Below are 7,838 nucleotides of genomic sequence, written 5' to 3'. Positions count from 1 at the left end.
CAGGCTAAAGGGGGTTTATTAATCACCGTCCCAGTGACTGTCTGACAGACAAACAAGATTATTCAAGAGACTTTAAAGTCAAAGTACGGAGTGAAGGCATCACTTTCATGAAGATTTTAAAACAGTCCCTTCTAAAGTCCTACCTGCTCCTTTCCAAGTCCTACCCTTCAAATTTCAGATCTCTACATTTTATCTCGGGAATAGCAGCGGGAGAATACATTTTGTGGCATTTGCAATTTAAATCATGTGACTTTGGCAACTGTTAAAAAACAATCACAAATCAAGGGAAAAGCACTTCAGTAAAAAGACAAGTTTCACACCTGAACCAGTTGGAAATTCTAGACCCTGGTGAAAGGGTAACAGTGGACAAATACACATTATCAACTTTCAAGCCTGTCTTGGCTCTAGGATACTTGAAAGAATCCCATCCTCCCAGATGAGGATAGACATCAAGCACATTTTACTGTCTTCCAGCAAATTTAAAATTATGTCTCTGATTACCCTCCTTAGATGATGGCTCCAGGGTCTGTGTGTGTTACACACACGAAACTAAAAAATCTCTTTAGGCATTCATAAACCCAAGGAGTTCTGAAGTTGAGTGTTAGCTTTTGTCCAAAAGGTTTAACAAAGGGCGCCTGGCTGGCTTAGTCAGTAAGCATGCAATGCTTGATCTCGGGAGTTGTGAGTTCGAGCCCCATGTGGGGCATAGAAATTTCTTCAAAAAAAAAAAAGAGTTTCATGAGTCCCTTGCAAAGACATCTACTACAAGATTGCTTATAAAAGCAAGTAAAGCACCTAAATGTTCTTTAAGTAAGTTATGGTACATCCATGTTATAGAATTATATGCAATGATTTTTTTTAACGAAGTAGCTCTGATATAGAAAGATCTTCAAGACAATTGAGTTGCAGGGAAGCAAGCTGCAGAATAACGTTTAGTAACATTTAAGTTTTAAAAATCAAAAGTAAACACGTGCATGTTTACACATCTACTTGCATATATATGTGTGTTAATGTAAGAAAAGGTCTGGAAGGGCCTTCTACAACTTTTCATTACTAGTTACCTTTGGGGAAGGAAATGCGTTGGGAGAAAGGAGAAGGGGACTTTCAGTTTTTACCCTATTTTACAGGGTAGTTTTGAATTTTTAACTGTAATCATGATCTGTGTTATCACTTAGTAAGTTGAATGAACAAAAAATAAATGGCAAAGGCTCTTTATTTCAAAAATAATGCAAAGTATTTTTTCAAAGAAAAGATAAACATGTTGTCGGACTGGAGCTAGGGAAAGCATGGAGTTTCTGAATTAAAAAAACCCCAGGGGCCGATCCCTAAATGGCTCAGAAAACGGGCTGCGAAATTGCTACAGATCTGGAGCAGCTGGTTTGCTGGGCAGGAAGTGAGAAGCTGTCACCGCAGGCCCCCTGTGACTGTCCCTTTGGGCCCAGGAGAGATTGCAGTGCGCGCGGAAGGCCTGCAGCCGGCAAGCCCCCTGTCCTTTCGTCCTTTCCCAAGTGCAGAAACCGCACTTTTGGAGAAAATGCTGACTGACTTAGACCTCAGCAGCATAAACAGCTCCCAGGGGGTAAAACTTGTCCCAAAGCTGCTTACGGACGAAGTTCACTCAAAGTGCAGGAATGATGACTTGATGTCCTCAGCTCCTTCTGCTCTCTCTCTCACTGGTTGGCTGGAAGAGCATGCACCTATGCCCAGACCCTGATCTGCTGACTTTGTTGCCCTAAAGGAAAAGAAGATATAAAACACTCGTCTTATGTTCTCTGACGTTAAGTCTCTGCTCTTTAGGCTTAAAATACTTGGGGCAGGGGAAAGGGGGCAATAGGGCGGTGGAGGGGGGAGGGGGGGGCCAGCATGCCTGCCCACTGCAGTAGCTTCACTGTTAACCTGTTCGGGCCTAGAAGTGTTCCTCATCTATAAATGCAATTTAAAATCTAAGCCATGAATGTTTTATTTATTAAAACAACAGGTTTACATGAAAACAAAAACAACACACACACACACACAAACTAACCTTAGAACCAGGCCACAGCAGACACCAAACATGAGCTAGTGTCTCTCAGAGAATTGATCAGACCTCAAAAGAATAAAAGAATTAATCTAAATGGTGCTGGGGTGCCTGGGTGGCTCAGTCGGTTAAGTGTCTGCCTTCAGCTCAGGGCATGATCTCAGGAGCCTGCTTCTCCCTCTCCCTCTGCCCCTGACCCCCCACTCATGCTCTCTCTTGGGCGTGCTCTCTCTCTATCTCAAATACATAAATAAAATCTTTTAAAAAATTAATCTAAATGGTGTTAGCATAGTCCTACTGCTTATCTTAAATTAATCCAGCAACTTCATTTGTTCCTATTTTAAATATGTGCATAAGTGGAAGATTGGAGTGGTACCATTGTGTTCAGCTAGTCCAGACCTATTAATGAATTAATAATGACACACTAACAACTAATAGTTTCTGAACACTTACAGCATCGAATGTATTGAATGCACTGAACACAGAGGCAAGAGTTGTGCCATGTGTCTGATATACTTCATTTTGTTTAATCCCATAACACTTAGACATAAGTACTACTATTATCATCATCCCCATTTTACAGATAAGGAAACTGAGACCGACCAAGAACACACCACTGGTAAATGGCAGAGCCTATATTCTAATTCATGTTAATTTGATTTCAAAACCTGTGCTCTTAATTGCTGTGTTACTTATGGAAAATCTATTCATCTGATGAACAAAAGCTTGGTTCTGAACCACCTCAGCATTTGTGTCTGGAATTCAAACCAGGTAGCTTTGGTGGTACCAGAACAAAGCTTCGTAAGTGTCAGCCTTAGTTTGCCCATCCCTAGATGGGAATGATACTACTCGACCCCATTTCACAGTGTTGTTATGGGAACCCAAGGAGGCAACTCATGTAATGTACTTAGCGTAGTATTTCACACATAGCAATTGCTCAATAAATATGTAATACAAATAACTAGTACTTGCAAAAGAGTATCAGTAGACATAGCAGCTGAACTGGTTTACCAGTTCACAGCAAACACCTTGCAGAAAATAGGGTCTGAGTCATGGGATACTGCAGAGAGGGAGACTCTTGATGGAAGGACTGAAGAAGCCATGAGAATTAAGTCCACCTACTTGATGATTTTACTTGGCACTGGAATCCACCCAGGCAGAATGGGCTGGCTACTTTATCCTCCTTTCTATCCTCTGACCAACAATGCTATCTTAGTGAAACAGAGTTAAAATGAGCTCAACCCTACTTGAAAGTTGCTAAGAGAGCAGATCTTAAAAGTTCTCACAACAAAAATCCAAAACAGAACACTGGAACTATTTGAGGTGATGGATGTTAACTAAGGTAATTGTGGTAATTATTTTGCCGCATATATGTATATCTTATCATTACCTTGTACACTTTAAATGGATACAATGTTATATGTCAGTTATACCTCCATAAAGATAACGGAAAAAAAATCAGCTCAACGTGCTCTCTAAAGGGGGAGAAAGCCACGAAAGGGCAGCATTAAAGGTGGAAAGATGTTTGGGTAAAGAAATAAAGGAAGCCTTACCTTTTGAGATTTATTATTTTAAAGAGAGAGAAAGAGAAAGAGCACTCAGGCGTGAGGGGGGGAGCAAAGAGAGAGGGAGAGAGAGAATCTCAAACAGACTCCCCGTTGAGCTTGGAGTCTCACATGGGGCTCGATCCCAAGACCCTGGGACCCTGAGCCAAAAACAAGAGTCTGATGCTTAACCGACTGAGCTACCCAGGTGCTCCATGGAAGCCTTACCTTTTGAATAACAGATTGGTAGTTTTCAAACTGTGTTCCATGGAACCCTGCTTCAGGGGTTCCAGGAAGGTTTTCATTAGGATTTCACTATTTAAATATAACTTGGCTTAATAATCAACAGACATACTCCAGTTATAAATCAAATTTAAATTCGCTGGAGACTTCCAACTGAGCTAACTTGGGAGGTTAACTTATTTTTATGAAGATTTCAAAAATAAAAGTTCCCCACTCTTTTTCTTTACTGAAAAGAATCCTGGAATTTGCAAGACAGCTTTTTAAAAAAACAACAGAAAAACAACAAAACAAAATATTATTTATAATCATATATATGTCTATGTGAACTTGGATTTTCTTAATCCTATGTGAGCAAAACAAAATTCGTAACTGGGTGCTGAGACCAATAAAACACTGCCACTTTCAAAATATCATGGTCATCAAGTAGCCTCCTCATTGTTCTCATTAATTTTACAAAGTTAGCTTATAAAAGGAATGTATATTAATAAAATGCGATATAAAATACTACATATACCCTCAGTAAAGTTCTACGTAAGATTTTTTCAAAAAAGACTGCTACTAAATGAAAAGTTTGAAAACCTCAGCCTTAGCTCATTTGGACAATGGGGTGGGGAGGGTGAAGTCCCATGCATAAGACCCTCAGGTTTCTGCTCTACCCCGTTTCTCTGTCCCTGCCCAGACCCCTGCAGCTCTGAGGCTCTGTCAGCAGGCAGAGGTGGAGATGAGATTCGAAGAACTAACACGGAGTTTGCGGCCCTTTCCTGCTTTGAGGGTCCACCACACACAATGGTGGCCCTGCTTCAATGCCGAAGGCGACCTCCGCCAGTCCCTCCTTCCTTACTCTAGTTCATACCTGCTTGGAAAGCAAAACAAGCAAGTCTTGCTAAGATCTCAGGGCTTCCGGTTCCTTGTCTCAGCTTTGGAAAATCTGCACTGTTAACTGGGAATTTCCTTTCTGCTTTGGCATTCTTCAATTTAATCTATTAATCAATGAAATCTGTTCATGACATGCCAGGAGGGAAAATACCAACAGGAAAGGGTGAAGACAAATAGAAATATTGAGCCTGGCCCCATCCCTCTGGGAAAATTCCAGAAAGATAAGGGGTAGATGGAAAGGTGAAGACCTAGTAGAGAAGGCATGTGAGACAGATAGGAGCTGTAAAACTTTGCATTTAAAAAATATTTTTTTTTTAAGTAAGCCCTACACCCAGCATGGAGTCCAACGTGGGGTTTGAACTCACGACCCTGAGATCAAGACCTGATCTGAGTTCAAGAGGCAGATGCTTACCTGACTGAGCCACCCAGGTGCCCCAAAACTTTGCACTTCTGCATAAACATTTGTAAGACTATATTTTATAATCTAGATTAGCTCATAACTAATAGAAGAGCCATTATTTTCACTATAATTTTCCAAATAAATGTGGTCACCCTCAGGGTGCCTGGGTGGCTCAGTCGTTAAGCGTCTGCCTTCGGCTCGGGTCGTGATCCCAGGGTCCTGGGATCGAGCCCCGCGTCGGGCTCCCTGCTCAGCGGGAGGCCTGCTTCTCCCTCTCCCACACCCCCTGCTTTTGTTCTCTCTCTCGCTGTGTCTGTCTCTGTCAAATAAATAAATAAAATAAAATTTAAAAAAATGTGGTCACCCTCAAACACCGCAGCTTCAGTTTCGTTATATCTTGTTATTTAGCCATTATGCAAGTTAAGCCTACTTCAAGCGTAAAACCTCTGTATTGCAAAAATGTTTCCACATTTATGCAGAAACATTTCAGGTTCAAGGAATGACACATTATTTCAAGCTAGAGGAATGACAAAGAAGACGGGTAATCACTTAAAGCGGGTTGTTCATCTGAACTGTGCTAACACCTCATATATTTATCCTTTATGTGTTTAGATACCCAGAAGAGTTGGAGACTTACGAGTTTTGGTAACTTTCCAGTGCAATCTGAAGATTCTATCAGTCTAAAACAAGACCAGCCGTAATTAACTGTTGAAGACGAGTCGTGGGTTCATGGAGGTTCAGTATTCTATTCTACTTTCTTATAATAAAGTTTAAATATGTATGTGTGTATTTATTTATATAATCTGCTCTCCCTGAAATCTATTTTAGAATAGATCCCATCAGTCAGCTTCATCTAAATCTTAGTGTGACAGAAGTCACGCACTAACCAGCCATCCCTAAGAAAAAGAACTATTTCTCCCTGCTCCCTTCAGCTCTGCTTTGCAACTTTTCTCCTTGGATTTCCTTCTCACACGTACCTCATTCCATCATTCCCAGTTCCTGTTCTCGAATGTCACTATAGACTTTCTGTCCGTACATCACTCCCTCAGATACCTAAATGGAGAAGAGACTAATCCTGAGCCTAAGGTAATTAAAATTCTATGATATATCCTATAGTTTGGAGTCAGCAGACATGATTATAAATAAATGCCTCCAGCAAGAATAATGTAAGACTGCTCCAAAATGGGCAAAATGTTTTTCCAGAAATTCAAAAACAATAAATGAATCTCTACCCCCGTATCACTCTTGCAGAGGTCTTACAGTCTGTGTGCACAAAAACCAATAGCTTGCAAAGAATTTTAACCAAATTGTGGGGGCCCCCGGGTGGCTCAGTCGGTTAGGCATCTGCCTTCGGCTCAGGTCATGATCTCGGGGTCCTGGGATCGAGCCCCGCATTGGGCTCCCTGTTCAGTGAGGAGTCTGCTTCTCCCTCTCCCTCTGCCCTTCCCCTGCTCCTGTGTATCCACACACATTCTGTCAAATACATAAAATCTTTCAGAATTTTAACCAAATTGTGAATAGCAGGGGGAAAAAAGAGAACGGTATGTTTGCGCTTGGGCAAAACTGTAAGGATTAAAATTATGCCTTGTCATCTTCTCTGGCTTGCCGTGGGGCACTCTCCCTGTTACCTTCCAAAATACCGAAGTAGCTGTCAGATGTTTCACTTAACTTCACTTTCTATCAGTTCCTCGGTGATGCCATTTTCCCCCCTTCTTCTTCTATTCTTCTCTTCCTGCCTGTAACATTAACAAGCTAAATGGGACCAGTAATCAATTGTCCTCTACTCTTCTTAGGTTCTTCCACGCAAGCTTCTGCTTGATAATGAAGCACTTGTTTTTACTCAAAGACCTCTTCTAGGCGTGAAGCTTCAGATGTGAAAGGGACAAAGGAGAGAAGAAAATGATCTCTTTGAAGACAGAGAGCATCTCTTTCACGTCTGAAGCTTCACGCCTAGAAGAGGTCTTTGTTAATGTTACAAGGCCTACCATACTTTCCAGCAGTTTCTGCACATCACAATCCTGCTCTAACTTCATTTTACAAGTTAGGAAAACCTGAGTCCAGATTTATCCAGTTACTTTAAGAAGCCTCTCTTGGCATCTAGACCACCACCACCTTCCCCTCTGGGCAGGAGTTCCTGTAGACCAGCTACGTACCGGGACACTAATGACAATCTTGAATGTGTGTGGATCATTTTTCTTCCAGCCACGAGAACAGCAGATCCAGGCTGACCCCAGGGAAGTGGCTTATCGCTCAGTCTAGCACACTCCTCTGTGGATGCTCTCCAGCCAGACCAAACAGGAACACAACTGGGGTTGAACGAATCGTGTTTAATGCTCATGGCAGTGAGACCACACATGGTGGGGAAGCATGGGGCAGCTCAGTAAGAGCGTGCAGAAAGAACCTATGGGATTGGGGCTTCAGTTGGGTCATTTGGGGGAGGATCCAAGGAACAGGGGTTCACTCTGGATTGGGAGCTGTCTGGAAGTGGGGATAATTCCTTGGTCGTGGCTGACGCTGAATCTCACCTGGGACAGTGAGTAAAGGGGCGGCAGTGACTCAGGTTTGGTGGGAGGGAGGAATGTTTGGCAGTTTGTGGTTTGCAGTGACCTTGTTTTTGCCTGTGCGTAGATAAAACTATGAAGGGGTCTTGTCTCTTGTGTCACTTCATCACGGTCACAGCATGACCTTGACTGAGGCTGGCGTTCCGTGACATTGTTTGTGTCCAGCCGGAAAACGCCGCGGCCGGGCCGGAGCCACC

The sequence above is a fragment of the Leptonychotes weddellii genome, chromosome 2 (assembly GCF_054177405.1).
Source record: "Leptonychotes weddellii isolate Sample4059 chromosome 2, ASM5417740v2, whole genome shotgun sequence".
NCBI lineage: Eukaryota > Metazoa > Chordata > Mammalia > Carnivora > Phocidae > Leptonychotes > Leptonychotes weddellii.
Note: the sequence above shows the minus strand (reverse complement) of the source record.